This window comes from Homalodisca vitripennis, chromosome 2, assembly GCF_021130785.1.
Source record: "Homalodisca vitripennis isolate AUS2020 chromosome 2, UT_GWSS_2.1, whole genome shotgun sequence".
Classification (NCBI taxonomy): domain Eukaryota; kingdom Metazoa; phylum Arthropoda; class Insecta; order Hemiptera; family Cicadellidae; genus Homalodisca; species Homalodisca vitripennis.
In genome coordinates, this window is record NC_060208.1 from 96,575,338 (window position 1) to 96,600,358 (window position 25,021).

Sequence of the window (25,021 nt, forward strand, 5' to 3'; positions counted from 1 at the left end):
ATTGATTAATAAAATTATTACTAATATTATTAATACCAGGCTAGTATTCATTAAATTATGATAGAGCGTTCATTAACTTTACAGGCTTCCAAAGGTCCCCTTAATCTGTTTCCGAACTTTGACTGTTGCAAAAAAGCGTGTTCCAGGACATCTTCCACAAAAATGCAATCATAGACTCAGGTCCCACAATCAATCAGGTTCTCAGATATTACTTAAAAAAAAACTGACCTACTTTGAGTTCTTAAGATTTTCGTGGGTTCGCTGTCATATTAGTTGGTAATTGATTTGCTTAAGGTGACGAGATATATCATGAGACATTTATGAATAAAACAGTTTAAATCTACAATAACTCATACGCTGCAACGGCTGATTTATAAGATCAGAGGAGAGGTATAGATTGCTACGAAAACAAAATATCCAACATTGTATTGTGAAGTTCGTGAATACGTTCATATCTTATTGATATCTTTTTGTTCCAATAAAGACAAGAAAATAACGTTTTCACTAAATATGAATCAGTGGCTTCGATCTGTATGGATAATGAAATGTCTCTTACACTTAGAAGTAATGGTTCGAGTCATATTGTGGCTTCCATGTCGTGTTCCTTTCAAAATTTAAAAAGACGAATAATAAACCTAGATACATCATGTAGAAAAGAAAAAAAGAAATCCGAAAGATAAAAAGAAAATTCATTACAAATTATACGCAATCAGTTTTTTTTTTTACTACGAGTAGCAATCCGGTAAGTAGTGGAGTCCAGTGGAGTGTACTCTTATAGATTAACATCAGGCTTCAAAAACATTTTATAAAATAAACTAGCCTAGTTCCTCCAGCCGTTCTTGAGATTCACCTATAAAATTTATTTGAACGAGAAATAGGAATTCAATAACACTCGTGGATCTAATGCAGAAAGAATATTTACTTTTATCATTTATAAATTATAACATTTATAATTTAATTTTAGTTAATTAAATTATAAATGACATGAATGAATTTATAATTTATATATTCAAAACTCACATAATTACATAGTGACAAAGTTTTACCAAAATAGTTTTGTATAGAATGGTTGTTTACAATAAAGTGCAAGGGAGCGTACAGTAGTTAATAAGTATTAGCCTTTCCAGGGTTGATAATAATAATTCATTATAACAGTCTGATATCTAACACTGAGAATTGATCTTGGACGATACTGTAGCTAACTCACACAATCTTATTCAGTATAGACAAAAATAGTACTAATTTACTCAATGTTTGTTTTAATTTATTCATGTATCATTTATTGTTTTCCGAGACCCAAATATATACATTTTATCGAAATATCAACAAAGTAACTTAGTTGTGGCACCGTAAACACAGTGTCCCTCGGAGAGGTTTAAACGTTTGATTTTATATTACTTAACCATTTATGCACCGAACATTTTAAAACTCTACACAGTTCATTAAATTGATTTTAAACATATTCTCTGAAAATTTCAGCTCTCTAGTAATTATTGAAACAAAATAGTGGCATTAAAAAAAACTATACTTTAAAAACAATATTTTTGGTTTTGTAATATTATTTATTGTCATATTATAGAGAAATAAAGCATTTTAATGCAGATTATTCGAACTGTATTTCATCCACAGCGACACACTAGTAACAGCGCTTAACAAATAAGCTCTTACAAAGAAATTCTGCGGTATCCGGAGATGTTCCTCTTCAATTGATTATTTTAATTTTTGAATTCTAATCATTATTGGCACTACGGTTATAAACTTGTCCCTTTAAGTAACCCTATAGAAATCACACAACGTTAAATCTGGAGATCGGGGTGGCCAATCTAAAAAATCACTTCCACGACCAATCCAACGGCCATGGAGGTTGTCATTTAGTAATCGCTTGACAGGACTTGCGAAATGAGGAGGAGCACCATCTTGTTGGAAGATTGCTTGATCCATTTCTGGAACCGTAAAATGAGGCAAGACTTGTTCAAGTAAAACCTGTTCATACATATTCCCAGTCATTGTACTGTCTGAAATGTCGTAAGATAGCACCCCATTACAACTGACAGCTGCTCAAACAGTGATTCCTTTTTATTTGAGTAGTGTCCGTTTAAGAATGCCCCCATTTGTTTCAACAATTGTTAGAGTGCTAAAATTTTCATAGAATATTTGCAAAACCTATTTAATGAATTGTGTAGTGTTTGAAAATGTTCGATGCAATTATTGGCAAGTAATATGAAATAAAACGTTTAAATCTCTTCGTGGGACACCCTTTAGACTGTAAGTGAACTTCTACTGCCGGAAATAGACAAATTTAGACCGTAGTAGGTTTTTTTAGAACTATGTATTTATAAATATTTTCTTTATCGAGACAACAACATACACTCATCTATGGTATCGGAAATATCTTATACAAGTAAATTACAAGAGCCGGAGTAGACGTTTTTTCAACCAAAATCGGGCTTCTTAGTTCTATGTATTTATAAATATTTTCTTCATCGGGACACCGATCTAAGCTCTACCGTAGCGTCGGAAATGTCTAGCCGCAGGTAACTGCTAGTAACTAATAAAAATAAATAAAGCAAGGCATAAAGTAATCAATTCATGGCATTGAACAATTTAACCTAATAACTATTTCATACCATACATAATATATCAACTATAGTTACACGGAACCTCTTCTAAATCTTTTAATTTAAACAGGTTAAAATAATATTGTAATGCATAAATTTTCAAAAGTAGGTAGATTATAGACGCTATATTAAAGCGATAAATTAGAATAAATGTATACTTTTAAAGTCATTTAGTAAAACTGTGAATGATTCCTTATTAAATTCCACACACTGTCCATAAGTGTCAACTGTCACTGTAGAATATATTAGTACAATGTTTTGTATATATATACAACTGAATACAGTTTACTCAAGTTGAGAAACCAATACAATTTCAATTAATTTTCTATAAAGTTTGTATAGGCGTCTTAAGGGCCCCATACACCTGCGAGTCTGGCTCGCGAGCCTGGCTCGACTCGCCTAGAAATGGACCAAATCCGTCAGTGTATGGACAATAAAGAGCCGAGCCGGATCCGCCACTGCTTGCCGTGCGGCTCGGCTCGGCTCGGCTCGAGTATCAGTTCGCCAGTGTATGGCGCATTATGGATCGGACTCGTGCCCCCACCACCGAAAAATCTGTTCATTCCTTTTCACTACTGTACGCCAAACGTTACGCACCACTCGTTCCGCCAAGGGTAAGGTGTTTTGTTTGTTTTGAGTTAACATGGCTGACTCCAAGTTATTTATGAGCCCTGATTTTTTAACAACATTTATTGAAGAGTATCGAAATTTGACGATAGCATTTATTATGTAGACCGTCCGGTAGCCAGAAAACGGAGAGTAGCAGTGAGGCGTTCCTCTGGTGATATAGCGTTTCGCAGTATAGTATCTTTTTTGTTATAAGCGGTTTAACCTCGTCCAATAACATGTTAAAATTTTCAGCTGACATCCTTAAATAGTTTGATAGTCTTGGTGACTATCATTCCTAACACAATTCAATAAATTCATGTGACTAATTCTCTTTCTATTTAGTAACCAATTCTTTGACCACCCACATTGCCCTTTTCTTCCGTTTCTTCTTAAATACACCTAGCTCATCTAACACTATGACCGCAGCTGCAACCTTCTTCGAAAAACTCATGTTTGCAACTGGGCGAGCAAGATATGTAGGTGTATGGTGAATAATCAGCGGGTCCGGCTCGCGAGCCTGGCTCGCCGAGCCAGGCTCGCGAGCCAGACTCGCAGGTGTATGGGGCCCTTTACTCTACGTAAAGCTCACGTACCCTTGGTGATAATACTTAGTTTCTACTGAATATGGCTGCTTCAGGCGATCCTCATCGTAGTGACCCATAAGCTCCCAGAACGGACATGGTCAGTTTCTGCACTAAGTGATCAGGTTTTGTGTGTCATGTAAAATTAATGTAATTATTATTAACAGAATATTATTGGGCCATAACCAGCTGTGAAGTTAAGTTACTATATACTGTCACGGTGTACAAGCCACTTAACAAGTGAAAAGGCACAGCTTGTCATGACATTTCCATTATATTGAGCACATGACAGTTCTGAGGTAACACCTTTGGATAATGTTGGATGAATTAAAAGGATGAAATATTTATACCTAAACTTATTATAACCTTAACATATAAAACACGCTTAAAATATGTTATTTTGTATTTGTGCATACACGAATGAGGAGTTATGAAGACATTTAAAAAAAGCAGTAACAATATTGAAATATTCCTTAAGGTTTCCTAGTAAATTAAGAAAGTAAGAAATGAAAAGATATTTTTAGCATTAATGGGAATATCTTTCTTAAATAATTCTTGAAATCTAGAACTGTTCACAGTAAACTGAGATAATAAAGAATATTAGTTAGCTACATAATTTTAGATTATTGGTTCCTTAGCTTAACGATTTAAAATTTGAAACCTTGTATTGATTTCCTTAGTACAAAATTAAACGGTTTGTAAAAAACTGACCATAATCACGCGTATCATAAAAGATTTCCAAAATCGTTGTTAAATCAGCCCTACTTGTTCAAACAAAATAGTATATGTGTATTACTTGCATAAGATGTTGGAAACTCACAGCTAGAACAATCTTTACGTAATCTGCTCAAGTATTATTAAATTACAAACTTTGAACTTCTTAACATTAGTTTCGACTCAGTGGTCTTTATTTTGTAAGTCCTGTAAACTTTCTACTGGAGTCTTGAACTTACAGATCTTAAGTGATCTGAAATAATCCTATATTGGCTCTAACTTGTTAATTTACAGTTAGTAACATGTATGGTGTGTTTGTCAACCATTTACCGACCTATCTAATAATGCGAGTATAAGCTTGGAAACTAATGATTCTCATGTAGAAACTGTTAAGTATAAAAGTTATTATACACAGTCACTAATGTTAAAACTCACAGTTATTTCTTGAAAGATCATATGCTCCTACGTAATGCACAAAATCATTTACATTGTTACGTAAATGTTTATGAATAACTAACAGATTATGATTGTGTCTACAGTGATAGATTAACACTTTATTTAAACATAACATTTCAGATTGAATGGAAATATTTCATTTCCATTAAACATATAATAGCGCAAGTCTTCATACTCATGATAGGTTAGTAGCTAACTCATAACGTGGAAATCTGTATGAATTTGTTGTATCACTTCAGTGATTTAGTTAATTAAACAATATATACAATTTTATAGTATTGTGCGTTTCTTGACAATAAACACAACTGACAATGAAACCAAGGAGATTATGCTCTGTAATGAAGTCAGCAAGTCGAATGATTTTGTGTAAGTATATCAATAGGCCTTTAATGGATAATAATTTAATGCCATTAAACGTCTATAAATGTAATATTATCGCCTTCTCAAGACGCAAGTCAACTATTCCGATTGACTTTAAATGGAATGGATCCTCTTTAAACAGGTGTCAAGTAATTAGGGATCTCGCAGATATTGGAACTCCTCCCAGTCTCCTGAGCACCACATTGATCAAATCTATAGGAGGGCTTGTAGAGCCTTCGGCTTGATTGCTAGTGTCTAGGAATGGGTTCTCAGTGAGAGCTATAACAATACAATACGTAGAAGCGTATTTTGAGTATGCGTCGGTAGCTTGGAAACCATATCTAAAGCCATCTATTAAAGAAACACCCCCATGCACGAACTTGAGTCCGAACTGAATATTTATACCCTGGCTAAGAGAAGAGATGTTGCAGATTTGACCTTTCTGTTCAAATTGATCAGTAGTTACTTTTCTGTGTTCCAGGAACTAGTCTACGGTTGTCTTCTTCAGGACGCACTACAGGAAAAATTACTTTGGTCGAAGTCCATAGCTTTCTTAGTAAACAGTTATGATGTGGATACAATGGAGTCCTGTGGTAGTAAGGAAAGGGAAGTAGGCAAAATCAAGTATACCAGGTACATATTTCTAGTGTTAATTTGTAAGAGGATCAGAGGGCGAAATTGAATGTCGCTCTCATTTCAGGCTTTTGTTTCAGACACACGCACGCGCACGCGCACGCAAACACACACACACACACACACACACACACACACACACACACACACACACACACACACACACACATACATACAAACCGGACGAACCATCATCTTACCGTCCACTCTGCATGCTAGATTCGGCAGGTACGATTCTTGAACGCACAATCCACCAACGAATAGAGGCAGTAGTCGAACCGCTACCTGCTGACAACCAATATAGTTTTTGAACGCTGAATGCCGTCAACCTCGTCGTCAGAACAGCTAGGGATGCCATCGCAGGAGGTAGATGGAATAATGGTACGAAGGAATACTGTCTAGTGGCTACGCTAGACAAAAGAAACGCTTTCAACTCCGCAAATTGGGACTCCATTATTCAGGCCCTCGAAAGAATGAACGTGCCAGGATACCTGCGTTGGATAGTTGCAAGCTACTTTACAGACAGAGTCTTAATATACGACACGAATGGTTAAAATGAGTATGATATTACAGGAGGAATACAGTACTTCAGGGTTCTGTTCTTGGTCCGCTTTTGTGGAATATCATGTATGACGGATTGCTGAGGATCGAAATACCAAGAAGGGCTAAACTTGTTGCGTATGCGTATTACGTGGCCGTGGTGATTGTTGCCAAGCATCTTGATGAGGTGAAACACCTATTCAACTTATTTTCAACAAATTATCTTGTGGATGAATACGGTGAACTTGGAACTAGCCAAGCACAAGACCGAGGCGGTGCTCATCACCAGCAGAAAAAAATTAGAGTCTATTAGGCTGAATATCAAGGATCAAGAAATCACATCGCAACCATTTATCTGATATCTGGGAGCGATGCTTGATGCCCGGACAACTTCAAGCAGCAGGTCGAACAACATTAGTGCCAAAGCGGCAGTAGTGAGAGCCAGCCTAGCACGACTGATGCCCAATGTCGGAGGTCCAAAGTAAAGCAGAAGGCTACTGCTATCATCGGTAGTCACATCAGTGCTTCACCTACGGGATACCCATTTGGGCAGACGCACTAAAGACCCAAGCATCATGGAGAAAGGTTGGACCAATATATCGACAGAGTGCTCTTAGTGTGACCAGTGCTTTCCGCTCAGTAATATGTCGCAAATGTTTAAATTAATTTACCTATTTCCTAAATATTCTGCCACACTCCCCCCGTTCCCGAGATTAGCGCTTAACTACACAATTAGCGATTCATTTCTATACAATAGATACTTTATTTTAAATATTAATTGTTATAACTAAAAAATAAATAATATTATTTGACACTTAAAATGCAAACTATTTGCAATACTATGCCGTAATAATTCATCTCAAAACTGAGGATAACACGTCTACTTATTGTACTTATTGTAACACCATTGCGAATGTACTTTATAGTTGAAATGTGCGCTCTACTGAACCATCACCTGAACGAAATGGACAATGATTTAAGCATTTTATTTCTATTTGTACATCTATCTATTAATGCTTTATTTTTTATAATGAGTCTACTCATAATGTTACTGGAAGAATGTTTCCTACTACTAAGAGATAGATCCTCTCGTGAAGAAACTTTAATGCAGATAAACTCTCAAGCTGTCAGGACCACTGAGTAATGTTACCCAAGATAATACAAACGCCTACAGCAGCATGTTAACTGAACAGAATACCCCATTGTAATCACTGTCAATAACAGAGACTTCGGTCTTACAAGTCTATAGAGTATAGATTGTAAGACAAGTTCCTTATAAGGAATAATACATGTAAAACATCAAAATAGTTTTAGTGTGCTCAGTCACAAGATTAATAGTTACAGTATGCTTTTCAAAACTTAAAACGCTTACTTATTACGCATTTAGTGGTAATAATCTAAAATGCAACAGTATTTCAAGATTTCAAGATTTCTTTTTCAAGATTTTAAGACTTTGTTAGTTCCTATAAAAGAAGTTTTATTACAAAGCCTTAAAAGGAATGGAATAGTACTTACTTAAAGTCTCATACAAAAGTTAAATAATCAAACAGTTAACGAACAAGTAAAATTGGTACTACAATTGGTAATAGCGGTAATTGGTAACCTACAATCGGTAGGTTGGTGATATAAGGCTATTAATACAAGACTTATAATTTACCTTCCATTTTGGCTCATATTTGAGAGTGGAATGAAATATAAAGACAATATAAACCTGGTTCTATATGATATTTCGTGCTCACACTAGCCAGTAGCCTACAACTTTTTGATTGAGGAACCGTTTACTTCTGTTAGGTTACCAAAACCAAAGATTCCCAACTTTTGAAACCGTTATATTCTAAAAGTCTCTTTTGAAATGACAGCGGTGATAGAAGATCAAGCTAATATAAAATCCTCTGTATTCAGTGTCACTGTATGAAGTTATTCGTTCCTCAACTTGAATACAGTTTACTCAAGTTGAGAAACGAATACAATTTCAATTAATTTTCTATAAAGTTTGTATAGGCGTCTTACTCTACGTAAAGCTCACGTACCCTTGGTGATAATACTTAGTTTCTACTGAATATGGCTGCTTCAGGCGATCCTTATCGTAGTGACCCATAAGCACCAGAACGGACATGGTCAGTTTCTGCACTAAGTGATCAGGTTTTGTGTGTCATGTAAAATTCATGTAATTATTATTAACAGAATATCATTGGGCCATAACCAGCTGTGAAGTTAAGTTACTATATATACTGTCACGGTGTACAAAGCCACTTAACAAGTGAATTTTACACACTTCCTGAGTGTCAAAAAGGCACAGCTTGTCATGACATTTTCATTATATTGAGCACATGACAGTTCTGAGGTAACACCTTTGGATAATTGTAGCAGCAATCTTTAACATATAGCAACCGGCTCAGTAGTGCACATTAAAATGTCTTCTGCTTAATGAAGCTGATGGAATAGTGAAATATTGTTGAAGAAAAGGTCATTTTTGATTTGGAAGTGAATGCGAGTAATTTGTTCTTTTATTATTACTCCTATGAGCCCTTTCCTGAGTTTGTTCATCAAACTATGGACGATTCTAAACCACCCGTATTTTATCAGGAACTTTTGTAAATAGCCTGTCTCTAAAGCAATAAGAAAATACATGACACAAGGAGGTATGTACTTCCTGGAAAGAAGAAGTAAACACAAATCAAGACATTGAATTCTCTAACTCTACAGGTATTACTATAATAAAGGATTACATGCAATTATGGGAAATAAAAGAAAAACATTGATTTTAAAATCTGCTGAGATATTGCCTTTTATATCAGTTACTGTAAACACTAACCTTCCTCAGAATATTTAAGTTCTTATATCAGTCCTCTTACAAATCTAGATACTGAATTTTTCAAAGCCTTATTGTTGGTTTCTAAGTTTTATATTTTTTAATTCAGAAAATTATCAAAAGTTATTTATTTTAATTTTATTTGGAAAATCATTTCGTTTTTCACCTCATTTCTCGGTATTATATATTTGGTGTACGGTCTTTGAGGAAGAGCCGTAACCGCGGTATAGCCGAAATAAAAACGACTGGTGATGTACCTTGGGGGAGTCTCGTAAGACGGGGTCGTCGAGGTCCTCGGCCAGGGCAGCGGGGAGTCCAGGATTACCAGAAGTCTTGTGTAGGTCTTGTAGATGGAGAGCGGTGGACAACAAGGGGAATGATTCACTCCGAGAGGGTAAATAAAATAACTATATTGACTTGAAATACATAAAAACAAAATAGAGCTGTATAAACGTGAAAACTGTTCATGTATTGGGGTGGAATGCGGGCAGCAGCGTGTGTCCAGTACGCCGCCAGCGGAGAGAATAATTGAGCCGCGTCTTCTTATCTTGAAGGGGTTGGAGAAGGGGCTGCGAGTCGGTGACGTCATCTCGGGCCAGTAACAACACCAGCCGTTAATTAAGAAAAAAGTACTGAACATTCCCCCCACCCAAAAAAGGACATTTTTTGACCCAAGTAAAAGAAAAAAGAAAACGTTATGATTGAAGAAAATTTACCATTCGTCATGAAACATACCTGAGTCAATTTATTATTAATTAAGAGCTAAATATGAATAGAAAATGGAGTTATAAGTACACTAAGGAGATTATGACTAAACATTAGGTAAAACAACCAACTTATTTACAGGACGGGTTACAATACCTGACGGGGTTTTCACTTGGACCACACGAACAATATTGTCAGAGCTAGGTAACACTTTGATAATCCTACCTAGGGGCCAAGTTAGAGGATCACTATTGCTAGAGTGCATTAATACTAGGTCATTTTCCTTTACATTTGTAGTTTGTTCAGTCCATTTTGGGCGTTGGATTTGCGAGTGGAGGTAGTCTTTCTTCCAGCTCTTCCAGAAGTGTTGAGTGGCGCGAGACACTTGTTGCCAACGAGATAGAAGATTGAGTGGCTCGGAAGTGATGTCCTCTTCTGGACGTGACAGCAGAAGATCTCCAGTGAGGAAATGGCCTGGAGTCAAGTAGTTGAAGTCGTCGTCAGGTGATGATGGAAGTGCGCAGAGCGGCCTGGAGTTCAGAACAGCTTCAATGCGGCATAAGAATGTCGAGAATTCTTCTGAAGTGAAGTGGTGGTTTTGTATTATTCTCTTCAGATGATGCTTGGTAGACTTCACTGCAGCTTCCCAGAGACCACCAAAGTTCGGAGCACAGGGTGGATTGAAGTTCCAATGGATTTCGTTCTTGGCTAAATGGTCTGAGATCAGTGGCGTGGAGTTCTTGAGTAGAGAATAAACTTCTTGAAGCTGACGAGCAGCACCAATGAAGTTGCGGCCTTGATCAGAATATATGTTGCGGCATAAACCTCCTCTAGCAATAAAACGGTCGATTGCGGCTAGACAAGATTCAGTATTGAGAGAGTGGACTAGTTCTAGATGAACAGCCTTGACTGTCATGCATACAAAAAGAGCAATGTAGCATTTAGACAATTTTGCGTTTCTTCTAGTACTTTCTTTAACAAGAAAGGGACCAGCAAAATCCAATCCAACGTTGGTGAAGCATCGCGTTTGCTTGAAGCGAGAGGGGGGCAAGTCTGCCATTAGGGGTTGTGTGGGTTTTGCTTTCATTCTAAAGCAAGTGAGACATCGAAAAATGTGTTTTCGGATGAGATTTCTTGCACCAGGAATCCAGTAGCGGCGTTGAATAAGAGATTGAACTATTTTGGGACCACCATGAAGAGAGTACAGGTGATAGTGATCACACAATAGAGTTGCGAAGTGACTTTGAGAAGGAATCAAAACAGGGTGCTTCGAAGACTCAGGCAAGGGAGAAAACTTCAGTCTACCCCCCACCATGAGGGTATCAGATGATAATGGTGTGAGTTTTCTTAGCGAAGGAGAGCATGGCTTTGCCTTGATTGACTGCTTTTATTTCTGGAGAAAAGTGTTGCTTTTGAACGAGTTTTACACATTGAGCAAGGGCTTCGGTTCGTTCATTTACAGATAAAGGACCAAAACGTTTAGCAGACTGTCTGGATCGGATGTTATGAATGAATCTTAATACATAACTCATTGCATTTTGTAGTTTAGTGAGTGAAGAAAATCGATTTATCCACTGGTACAGATCGTTTGGTGGTATAACGTTAGTTGTTAGTGTATTGCTAAATGGTGTCTTCTTGATCTCAATTACTTCAGAGGAGCTTTTTCCAGGTGATACAGGCCAAGAGGAAATTTCATTTAGTAGAAAAGAGGGGCCATGCCACCAAAGCGGGTGATCAAGTAAGCCAGAGGGCATCAGACCTCTAGTGCCACAATCTGCGGGATTGTTGTCTCCTGAAATGTGACGCCAAACATCAATAGACGTGTTTTCCGTTACTTTACAAACACGGTTTTGAAACGAAAGTTTCTAGAAGGTGCGGAGGTGTTCTTATCCAACCAAGAACATTCATTGAGTCTGTGAATAAAAAGATATCTGATATATGTAGTTTGGTGATAAGCTTCTGGTTAGCTTTGACCAGTTGGGAGAGGAGCAACGCTGCGCATAATTCCAAGCGGGGTATCGTTAGTGGTTTGAGTGGAGCAACTTTGGTTTTAGAATGCAATAGGCTACATCCGGTAGTTTTGTTTTCACATTCGACCCTTAGATACAATACCGAGCACATGCCTTTCTGAGAAGTGTCTGAAAAACCTATGAGTTGGACGGATATGTACGTACTGAGGATATAGCGAGGGATATTTATTTGTGACATAAATGGAAGTTCTTTGACAAATTTATCCCAAACAATGTTTAGATGTTTTGGGAGTGGATCGTCCCAGTCCAGTTTTCCAACCCATATTTGCTGAAGCAAGTGTTTTAGTGTGAAGATAACTGGACTGATGAAACCGTTGACATCATACACTCGGGCAACTTGAGATAAGACATTTCGTTTGGTCGCAGTTTTATTTACAGGGGCAATAGCGTAGTGAAAACAATCCGTGGAAGGGTCCCATTCAAGTCCTAGTACTTTGATGGAGTGAATGGATCCAAGGGGATGTGGTCTTTCTCTGTGGTCAGAAGGGATGGTGTTGAGAACGGAAACACTTGAACTAGACCATTTGTGAAGTTCGAAACCACCAGATACGCAAAGTTGATTGAGTTCATCAAACAATTGAAGGGCTGCGTGTTCCGAAGAGGCACCACAGACGATGTCATCGATGTAGCAGGACGAGTTTAGCACTTCTGCAGCATTGGGGTAGTTAGGACCTTCGTCGAGAACTAGTTGCTTCAAAGTTCGAAGGGCGATGAAAGGGCTTGATGAGAGACCAAAAGTAAATCGTTGAAGTTCCCATTCTTGGACAGGGCCAGAAGGGTCAGAACGCCAAAACAAATGTTGGTATTTGCGGTCAGAAGGAGCAACTTTCATGGCTCGATACGTTTGTTTTATATCGCATGTCAGAGCGATGGGGTGCAATCGAAACATAGAGATAACAGTTCCGATGTCGGCTTGGAGCTTGGGTCCAGTCAACAGCAATTTATTAAGAGACTGATTCGTGTCACTTACTTCAGAGGCGTTAAAGACAACTCGAAGAGGTGAAGATGAAGATGATTCTTTTACAACACCGTGATGTGTGAGGACATATGGAGAGGGCTGAGGGGCGAGACACATGTGACCTAGGTCAACATAGTTTTGTAAATTGTCTGAATAATGAGCGAGATTTCCCGGCTTTCTTTCAAGCCGTCTTTCCTGTTGGAGATACTTGCGAAGAGCTATTTCTCGTGTGGAGCCTAGGTCAGAGGGGACGCCATTTTTGAAGGGTAATGAGGCTACATATCGTCCGGTTTCGTCTCTAGAGATGGTTGATTGATAATGATCTTCACAGAACTGATCAGCGGGACTGAGGGGTTTTGGAAAATTGATTTCTTCCATTTCCCAGAATTGTTCAAGGAGTCGATCAGTGCTTAGAGACGATGAAACAAAGAGAGAGTTTCGTTGGTGAGAAGGTGATTCCATGGGGACATCACCCATGAGAACCCAACCAAATATTGTGTGCAGCGCGGTAGGCTGCCCTTTGATGATGGAAAGTTCATTGGTAAGCATGTCTGTGAAAGCTTGAGCTCCAAAGAGAATGTCAATTTTAGCAGGATGATTAAAGTCAGGGTCTGCTAGATTCAAAGAATTGAATCTCTGCCTTAGAGATTCTGAAAGCGGGGCTGTAGGAAGATTAGATGCTATCTTAGAAATGATAACTGCATCCAACTGTAGTTGGACGTCGCTGTTGTAGCGAGAGGCTATGTTGCAAGTAACGAGGCCTTTTGTGTTTATGCCACATTGATGACCAATGCCTGAAATGTTAACATTACACCTTTTGATAGGTAGTCGTAAAGTCTGAGCTAATGATTGAGTGACAAAGTTGATTTGACTACCTCCGTCAATGACAGCTCTGCACGTTTGCCAATGACCTAAATCGTCTTGAATGAGTACTTGAACGGTGCCTAACAAAGCAACATTTCTTGTGTTAGTTCGCTGAGACTGACAGGACAGTGTATGAACGGGTGCGGTTGTCTGAGGTGTAGGCGCGGCGGCGGAAGCGCCGACTACTGAGGGGGGTGACGCAGGTGTAGAGATGTGAGTGTGAGGTGCGTCTGAGTGGACGGGCGGTGGAGTGGAGACCCGCTTGTCATGGAGTAGAGAGTGATGTTTCTTACTTTTACAAAATCTACAACTCGCATTTGAAGTACACGCAGACACATGGTGTGACCCAAGACATGAAAAACATCGTTTAAATGAGCGCACAGAATTATAACGTTCATGTAAGGGCAAAGCAATAAACTGGTCACAGCGGTAAAGTTGATGGTTATTTTTACACATAGGACACTGAGAGGCAGGGCGACAAGGCGACGAGTTAGTCTTCTCTGAATGTGAAGCACCGTGTTGAGCTGAGAACAACGCCTTGCGGGGAAGGGGTGCGGGTGGTCTTGACGTAACTACACTAGCTTTGTGTGTTTCTTTGGTGAGTTCATAGACGCTACACTGAGCGCGAAGAAACTCCATAAGGTCTTCCAATATAGGAAACTGTTTGGATTTCACTTCTAGTTCAAACGCTTTTCTAGTATTATTGTCTAAGAGGCGTAAAGCTAGTTGCAAGAGCATAAAACCAGACAAGTCACTGATATTTAGAATTTTCAATGCTTGAACATTTATGTGAAACACATCTACGATCTGTCTTAGGCTACTTAGACTAGGGGTCTTTACAGGTTGTTGATCAAGTATTTTATTAAGATAAAAACTAGCTAGGAGGCGTGGATTAGTGTAGCGTTCCACTAGAGTGTCATAGGCTAGAGTGTAGTTAGCTGGATCAAAGGGTATGGCTTCAACAATGCACAGAGCAGGGCCTTCCAGTAAGCTTTTTAAATAACTAAACTTTTCAATAGGGGCCATGGAGGTATTGTGGATTAAATTATCATACAAAGATCTGAAGGAATTAAACTGCTCTAACTATCCACCAAACTTACTTATATCTATTTGCGGAAGCTTAGGTTTTACAAGTGAGGCTTGTGAGAGATCTACATCGACAGTTTTAGTCTTAGTAGCTACAATAACATCATAGGTGGCTTTACATTTATAGTACATGGTATCAAACTGCTTGAAGGCGGAACTAGTATCTACAGTGTCCTTGGGGTCATCTAATTCAAGATTAAGATTATCCATCTGTTCTGAAAGGGCTTCAAAGTCTGAGTACAAAGACTTTAAATTCGAATACCTACCGACAAAATCATTAGTTTCACCTGGAAGTTCCTTGATTAAATCAAAACACAGCTGTAACTTTTGAAAATACCTTTCTCTCTTTTTCACACATTGTTCTAGTTTTTTAGTAGCCATATTTTCAAACACTAATTAAATACAAAATATGAAATACACCCTACAGAAGACAGAATCCTTATTTACTAAATTAACCTGCTTACAAACTAATTTAGTAAACCTGGACAAAAATAAAACAAGTAATCTTCAAACAAAACAGTGACACAGAAATAATATTAGATAGTGAGTGATTAAGAAAATAAGAATGATTCCCTCAGCGATAGAAAATTATTAGTTTTAAATAGAAACAGCTGACAGATAAGTTGCTCAAAATAGATAAGAGCGTCCGATCGGTGGACAGAAACACTCGATCAGCTGAGCGACAATCAGCGGCCGATAAGCAGCGCAATCAATAAACATAACCTGCAGTTCTGTACCTGTCTGTCTGGCTCTATAGTTCAGTTCACGAAACTTAGCTTAAATGCTAATTTTATTTTTAATGCTAATCAGGTTTGTTTCATGAGGCGGTTGAGTTTTGATTTGAACTCAAATTAAATGTTAAAACTTAGTGGACTGTTGTTTGCATGAAACTGAAGCGATCGTATAGGACCAGCTCATCCGGCCCGGAGGACCAAATGTACGGTCTTTGAGGAAGAGCCGTAACCGCGGTATAGCCGAAATAAAAACGACTGGTGATGTACCTTGGGGGAGTCTCGTAGAACGGGGTCGTCGAGGTCCTCGGCCAGGGCAGCGGGGAGTCCAGGATCACCAGAAGTCTTGTGTAGGTCTTGTAGATGGAGAGCGGTGGACAACAAGGGGAATGATTCACTCCGAGAGGGTAAATAAAATAACTATATTGACTTGAAATACATAAAAACAAAATAGAGCTGTATAAACGTGAAAACTGTTCATGTATTGGGGTGGAATGCGGGCAGCAGCGTGTGTCCAGTACGCCGCCAGCGGAGAGAATAATTGAGCCGCGTCTTCTTATCTTGAAGGGGTTGGAGAAGGGGCTGCGAGTCGGTGACGTCATCTCGGGCCAGTAACAACACCAGCCGTTAATTAAGAAAAAAGTACTGAACATTTGGTTAACGTAAATAATGTGCTTTGTATGTAATAAATGTATTTTAAACATTCAAAAATGTTATATATCACCACGTATTTTATCAATGAATATAGTCTGTATTTTTTCAGATCATGACACCAAAAGTCTATGAAAAGAAATTAAAGTGCTAAGGGAGAATTATCAGACTGCCACAGACGCTGAAAGTTTTTATAGACGGTGGATATCGAATCAGTATTCACGTTAAATTTTAACAATGTTGGTTTGTATCTCGGACAGTGATTTCAAGCCTACATCTGATCTACTGTAACGTCTTTATATATAGAATGCATTTAAAAAATTTACAAACAGTATAAAATGTGGGTTTTTTTTAAATGAATTTACTATCACTTAAATAAGTTACTGCTACGATCTTGTAGTAGTATTGGTATCCAGAAAGATAAATGTGTATAGAACGTAATCCCCTTTGTCTTGATTTGAAAATTGTATATTTTTTGTGCGAGAAATTATATTGAGAAGAAGGATTTTAAATTGCCATTGGAGTTTTCAAGCATTTAATTCAATACATATGTTTTGGAATACAAGTTATTTGGAAATATGCGAAATACTTCAGATTTGTGTTTAGATTTAAAGCGATACAAAATACTTCTAAAATCCTTGATTTTTAAGCATTTCTTTGAAACGTGGAAACGAAATTAGCCAATTGTGAAAACCAAATTTCTTAATGCAGGGCTAGTAGTCTATAAACTGTATTTGAAGGGCACATAGGAAAAAAGTAGTTAACTAAATTTTTCATTTTTTTTTTATTTAACCGTTGCTTAGCAACCAAGAATGCGTAATCATGGTTATATTATTTGCGGAAAAAACGTAGTATATCACTAGAAAATTAATGTTAGAAGATATTGAAGATAGAGTCGAATAGATGACTGGAAAAGTGCTCTTTTACAATAAATCACACAAATAGGAAATAAAGTCACACAAGCCAGGAGCAACAAACAACTGAAACCTCTCAACTGTGACATGTTAGGCGCTCGGCTTGTGCAAGCGTATCTTTAAAGTAGTCGTGCTCGCTTATGCGTTGACAGATTTCTCAAACAACCGCTGTGGTTCTAATAACATTTTAAAATGGCTTATGTATAGCAATAATCATTATATTGTTTGTTTTGTGATTTTACTTCAAAAGGTTTAATTAGATGCCTTTTGTTTTAAATATAAAGGAAAACAACACAATTATTTTTTAATTTCCATTTTCTCTCTTCAATTGTATGTGCCAAATTTGGTTTATTTAGCTTAACTAGTTTTATACATGTTAATAAAAAAAAACAAACAAACTGGCGGCTAGAAGCTAGACAAGACATTTCTCGACCTATGTTTATATTACAATGTTTGTTTGATATAATGAATACTGTCACCTACAGCAGTTTTTGACCCTCTTTTGTGAACACTTTGTATATATATATATATATATATATATATATATATATATATATATAAATAAAATATATCATTAAATATATTAAATGGTTTATATGTGGCAATAGCATAATTTCATTTAAATAAATAATGATTCATACAAAGTACTTGCTTCGCCAGGAATCGAACCCGGATCTCTCACTTGCCGGGTGAGTGTGCTACCACTACACCACAGAGCCATACTTACGATTCCATTATTTTGTATTTGGACGTTTTGTCACATATGTCTTTAAAAACCAAACTAACATATGACGGAAGGTCAAATACCTTAAAAAATTGTAAATAAAATGACTTATTTACATTATTACATTTGTAAAAAGGGTAATAGCCTAATTTAATATGTATGTGTTTAAATAACCAAACTAACACACATATATACTTTTACATCTATAACATTGTGACTACTATAAATAAATATAATGCAAAACATAATTGGCACACACAACCAAACCTATCTTCATTGTAGCAAATGTGAAATCAATGCAAAGCGACTCTATTATTAAACTATTCCATCTCGCTTTTCTTGGTTGAGCAAAATAGTTCTTATTCCATCTACATGGGTTGCAATGAAATAATTAAAGTTCTCTTCTCACGTAAAAATATATAGAAGACGTAACTTTGAACTGCTCAACTTTAGTTTCAGGTCAGTAGTTTTTGACCGGTATCTCGGCAAGGTCTTATTAACTTGCTACTCAAGTTTCCAACTTACTGTTCGGAAGTTACCAAAAAGAAACATGTATTTACACTACTCTGAGTTATAAGCACATTATATACTAGTTTAATTTCAGAGAGTAAGTAAAATTATTTTAGTAATCTTGCATTGACTAGCTCAATAGGTTTTACATAATAATAAATGTTTAATGTTTAATAAATGTTTAGAAAACTCATTCGTCTCAAAATAAGAAGCAATTATAGACTGAGGATTTAGTGAGGCCTCTCCTGCCAAATTTTAATGAACGAAATCCGATTTCTCTTTGTACGGGCGATAAGTGTCGAATAAGTTGACATAGGGGTTGACATTTAGTGTGAAACTCTACCTTTACTACCTTTGAATGGCTATTGCAAATGTTAAACATAAGTACATTACGGTTAGTCAAAATACTTCTGATTTATATCAGTAAAAATGGCCAATGGTTCGTTACATTGGTCTAATTAGTAACTACAGAGTGGGCCAGATAAAACCGGTCCCGAGAGGCGTAGGCGCGCCGATGTACAGCATGACGGGACATTGACCTTTCCCCTTCCATTACTGTCTGCCGTCCGTTCCTGTCCTGTATATCTGTCCACGTCAGTGTAGCTTGAGTGTTTGACCGAGCAGTGTGGATCATGCCGTATTCAATAGAACAGCGTGTGTTTTCATAGTGGAGGAATATGTTCGTACAACTTCAATAATGTCAGAAGGTAACGTGGATCCATTTTTATTCATTTCTACAGACGAAGCATGGTTCCACTTATCAGGGTATGTAAATTCTCAAAATACGCGGTATTGGGCAACACACAATCCTCATGTAACACATGAGAAACCATTGCATGACTTTAAAATTGGTGTTTGGTGCGCAATGTCTGGTCGCCGGATCATTGGACCAATATTCTTCGAGGAGACAGTTAATACAGACGTTTATCTACGGATCTATGAAGAATTTGTTACACAACTGAATCCAGAAGAAGTGTCATATGCGTACTTCCAACAAGATGGGGCAACCTGTCACACTTCTGATCGATCTCTCGCTCGAATCCACAGTGATTTTACTAAAGAGAGAACCATCAGTAAAGACTTGTGGCCAGCCAGATCGCCCGACCTATCGCCTTGCGATTTTTATCTCTGGGGCCGTCTCAAAGGTAATGTCTATCACAACAACCCACGGACTTTAGAAGAATTGAAGCAAAACATACGACAAGAAATTGCCAACATTCCAGTAGAAGAATTGCAGACTGTTTTCCTGAACATGATTCGCCGTGCTGAAATTTGCATACAAGTTGGTGGCTCCCATTTTGAACAGAGACTGTAAATCCTTAAATGTACATGTTGTAAAATAGACAAAATAAAATTTCATTTTACTTAATATTATGTATTTTTTTTATTTCGCCTAGTCACTTTTTCAGTTTCCTGTACGCATTGTATGAGTATTACGTAAACTCGCTCGGGACCGGTTTTATCTGGCCCACTCTTATCTTGACTACAAGAATAATACAGAGTAAACAAACGTGTAGACTGTTTATACTGTGAAGATTAATCCGATGGCAATTTTTCGTTTTCAGCAAATTCTAAACACATGATAAGAAGTTTAAATTTGTGGAATAGGTTAGTTTCATATAAAGCTTGAATATTATAGCTTAACCTGAATTGTCACCTTCTACACGGTAAAGGGCTGTTTAAAATGTTGTGTTGACTGGGATAACTGATTAAAAATGGGATGAACCAATGGTAATCCTAGCCAAATACATAAGAACGTGGATATCATACATGATAGTTCAAAGGTTTCTATTAACTCACGTTTTGTCTTTCTGTTCTGTAATATATTTTCTCAATTTTAAATTAACTTCACGAAGATCAAGAGAGAAATGTAAACCTCAGCTGAGAACTGAGCTGAGCTGAGATTGTTGTAGCCTACTGTTTGTTAGCATTATCTCCAAAACATTTGCAATTATTAAACACCTTGTTTAAGCCATTAAACTATTTTGTAGGATAAAATATGGCTAGTGACAGCTGGCAAAATACACTGCAATACCTACTTAGCGAATAATACTGCTTTAGTTTATTACTTAAACTTAAACTCATTGTATTATAGTGTAGTGTTGTTAGTGTATTATACACATTGTAAAACCTAAAATATCGTCTAAGAAATAGTTTTATAAGAATATTCGTTTGTTAAACCAGAATAGAGGTTTAATAGCATGGCTAATAGCATAAATCAGTATGAGTAGAACGTTTTGATCTCTAGAGAAACAATACTACGATCTGGTAATCAAAGATTACAGCTTTTGATGCCTAATGTGTATTAACGCCGACGTTTATGTGTTAAGCGTTCGAATCAACTAGAAACATAATGTAATACCAGTTTAGGAGCTTCAAAGCATTAGTTTAAAAGATCATAAATGACTGTAATAACATTTTAAATTCCTTTACTCTTCAAAAAATAAAGTTTCTAAAAACTTAGTTTTTTCGAAAATTTTAACATTTTCTAACAATTGTTAACTTGATTGTTTTAAAATGCAATTGAAAATGATACGCCTCACCTTATAATTATAATATTTTAGAATATTCCCGCCATACTTTTCAGAATGTATTTTTATTTTTTAACAATAATGATAAAGCATTATATGAATCGTGAGACAAATAAAGAACTGACAATTGGCTGTTTTGTTATTTATCAGTTTGAAATATGTAAAAACATACAGACAGTTTAGAGGTTTATAGAATATACTGTAAAAGGTGTTTAAACATTATTGGATCAATTTAGTAAATAGACAAAATATTAGAAAATATTAGTACTCTACATTTCCGACGTGTATCTATCAGTCTTTAATATGACTAGTCTCCTCATTTATAGAGAATATTTTGTATCGTTATATAAATCTCATGCAATGCAGAGTAAAGTTGAAGAGCCCCTTAAGTGATTTAAAGTTCCAAACCAATTAGGAACTTCAGAGTTTCAAGAGCTTTGCAAGTCTTCCAGTTTATGAAGATACTTGTTAGAATATAAATTGACCATCATAGTGTGTTATACCGCACAACTATATACACAAAAAGATGAGATTCAAAAAGGGCTAAAAGGGTAGTAATATTTGGACAAATTGTGTAACAAAAGTAATCGAAAGAAGTTCAAGATTAATTTACGTGCGTGCAATAAGGTCTCTTCTTGGTAACTGATGTTTTGTAGTGTCTTGAGAGTTACAACACACTCTTTTGAACAGCCCCTCTGCTTCAGCAAACATGCTCAACAATGCTTTGGGCTCGAATTGTGGGTATTTCCAACCGGTTAACCATGAGAGATCATAAAGCCCAATTCATGTGTCCATCCACGTTTCCAGTACATGGGAGAGAGTAAGTATGAACATAAAGAGACATAGAGAGAGTGAGAGAGACATTTTAATATAAACCGAGAGACAAATACTCTCAATGACGTTCAATCCGGACTTTAATTTTGTAAGTGATTAATTAACAAGCTAACCTGGAAACAAAAGTCGAGAGAACTGTCAGAGTTTCAGTTTGCGGACAACATGAGTTGGAGACGCAATTAAAACTTTTCAAGGGCTTTGTCCAAAATCCAACATACTATCTACCTCTCACAATTAGAAAAGTTTCATAGAAGTTTGACAATCATACTGCCATGAGATGTAGTGTCAAAGTAATTCACGCAATCTACCTTATGGACAGAGAAAACATTTCAAATAGAAGTAATATTGTCCTTGTTTTATAACGATGTACAAATTGTAAAGTTTGTTGATAGTATTTAAGAGGAAGAAAAACAATGAAAACTTGTAATAGATGTTTCTTTCAGCACTGTCCAAAACAGTTTTACTTATATTAATGAACTAATTATAATAAAGTTAAAAAGTAAAGAATGTCTTATTTTACCAGGCGAAGTTAGGGCTAAGAAGCACTCTCTAACACAACCTGGAACTCTTAAATTAATTAGAGAACTCTTAAAGTTGTGTATGTGGAGCGGAATTAATTGATCTATAAATATAATTCTTAATGATTAATGCATCTATAATTTGTATTTATAGAGTTTAGGAATTAGGCAGAGTATAAGGTGTCATGTATTACTGTTTACAAAGTAATTTAAATTACTAGAAACCTAAGTTTAAATTTATTCTACTGCTATGGATAATAAAAGCCTACAAAACGCAACTCCCTAAGAGTGGTTTAAATGCGAAGTTTTAGTCTAACAGAACAATAGATCCTGTAGAAACATTTAATTTGAGTTTTTCTTACAATACTTACTCCACGTAGATATTATTAATACAACTCTAGAACTTCTGTCACTCTGACGAATTACCATCTCAGTTTCAGACTGAAGAGTCATAAGTAAAGACTTAAAAGGATGCTTCTGTGCTGCTGAATTGCTAGCTTAGTGATAAGGCATTACTTTAATGAATATCCTCTGATAGAGTAGATGTGTAAGTACTTTAAGTATTCAAAATATGAATTTGTTTAACGTGAAAGAGTCTGAAACATTATAATGATACTTTTATACACTGAGAAGATAAAGTCGAGTAGATGAACCAAGTAGACGATATACCCTAGTGGTGAGGACCTTTTGATTGGTATTTACAATTGGTAGGAAGTATGTCAAAACGAACCGACCTAACCTTTAAAGGTCCTATTACAAGTTAGTAGTAGTTTGCTTATTATTCACGCAAACGAATTGGATTTTGTTTTATCAAATCTGAAATCTAAAAATATTGCTATAATACCCTTATCAAATTAATCACATCAAGTTATAACAAATTTGATACCAGATTGCTACTTATTAATTGACAGGTAAACATGAAACATGCCTATCCAACATAATATAGAGAGAGAGTGAACACGTAGTTGAACCTTTTCTTGCAACAAATGTAATTACTGGTGTAAGAACTTCAACTGTATTCTCTGCCAGTTGTAAAAACCAATCCCTCCTCTGGACCTTTTTCCAATTTATATAATTTAAAGTACCTAAAGAAGTAGTATCAAACATAAAATAAATTTACTTTCTTAATTAGAGAACTCAAAAGGATAAATGGACAAACGGATAATTTCTCGTCCAACTCAGTCGGAAGAAAGGTAAATTTTGCATATCAAACTGTCAAAGATGCATTACTAGTTTTGTTATTTGATTCGCACAACACTTATGGAACAACAACCCTCAATGTTGGCATGTTTTATAATCGTAATATATTCAAAGATTTAGAAAGTCCATAGTCTTGAAAACCTTATAAGATAAAAATTATGATAACCATATATATTTCTTTGTAAGGACGTGGACTTGGTTCAGTTACACTTAATCTCAAATTAGTACACATATTCACTTATAACGGTTCAGTTTTATACATATATAATGTTAAACGTTCATAACTTTGAAACTTTTAAAGTTATCTTATACACTAGTTAAAATTTGGCAGTTATAAGTTAAAGGCCGACCTGGCAAATCATGAATTTGACGCTATCAAAGTATTCTGCTCATCCTCCTGAAAAAAAGTATATGGTTTTAGGGGGTGCAAATGATAAATAACATGATTATAGGGGGTATATTCATAAATAGTTAGTTTTTAATGTTTTAATGCCCTGCTTGTGTGCTGTGTCTGGATATCTGTAAATATTATCTGCGGTAGGGACTAGCGTATCTGTTATCTGAGCGCTCCTGGGCAGAAGTCAGTGCTTCACAAGATATCGTGTACTGTAGTTTGGATCAAGTGAGTGCGTGACAATCATGGATCAACCATCCACTAGTTCGACGAATCGTAATGAATTGAGTGTGTCGGAATGTTTTTCTCGGGCATGTTAAGAATTTACGTTTTGACCGACAGGAGATTATTTCCTTTTTAATAGAACATGGAATTTTTAATAATGCGTGCGTATTCGTTCGTCGTGTGGTCGCGTATTGAGATGAAGAAGAATTGTTTTTAAAACCGGGAGACTTACATGTTTCGTTGTGACAGAAAAATCTTTAAAAGTAGTAAAAAAAGTTTTGAATATTGTAATATTTTTTAAATTGGCCCGGGCAGGTTCCTGTTTTGAAAGAACGCGCTTAGACATAGAGACATATTTTGGTTTGATGAGCACGTTGTTGCATTTGAAGCCAGCGAGACAACGATATATTTCGTTGGAGTTTGGCGTTCTGCATACTCAGTGGAACACACTAATGGTAAGTGTTCTCTATGAATGTCCATTTATATATTTATATGAGGGGGCTTCATGATTTATTAAGTTTTTTACATTGTACACAATTGCCTTTTTATTACAATTCAATTTATATTTCTGATAAGCCCCTCTAGAATTTGATATTTTACTGATAGTTGCTATCTCGAGGGATGTTTTTCTTTCGTTGACATCAGCGCAGGGCAGCACCGGTGCCGCAGCCCGCGCTTCAGTAAAGCTTTTCCACGACAGGTGGTATAACACAACCCTATCTTATTTTAGTTAATTCTGGAAGACTCTAGCACCATTTATTAAAATTGTGGGATTGATACAAGTTTTAGTCCGTTTATTGCGTTAGTAATGGGGGATGAACTA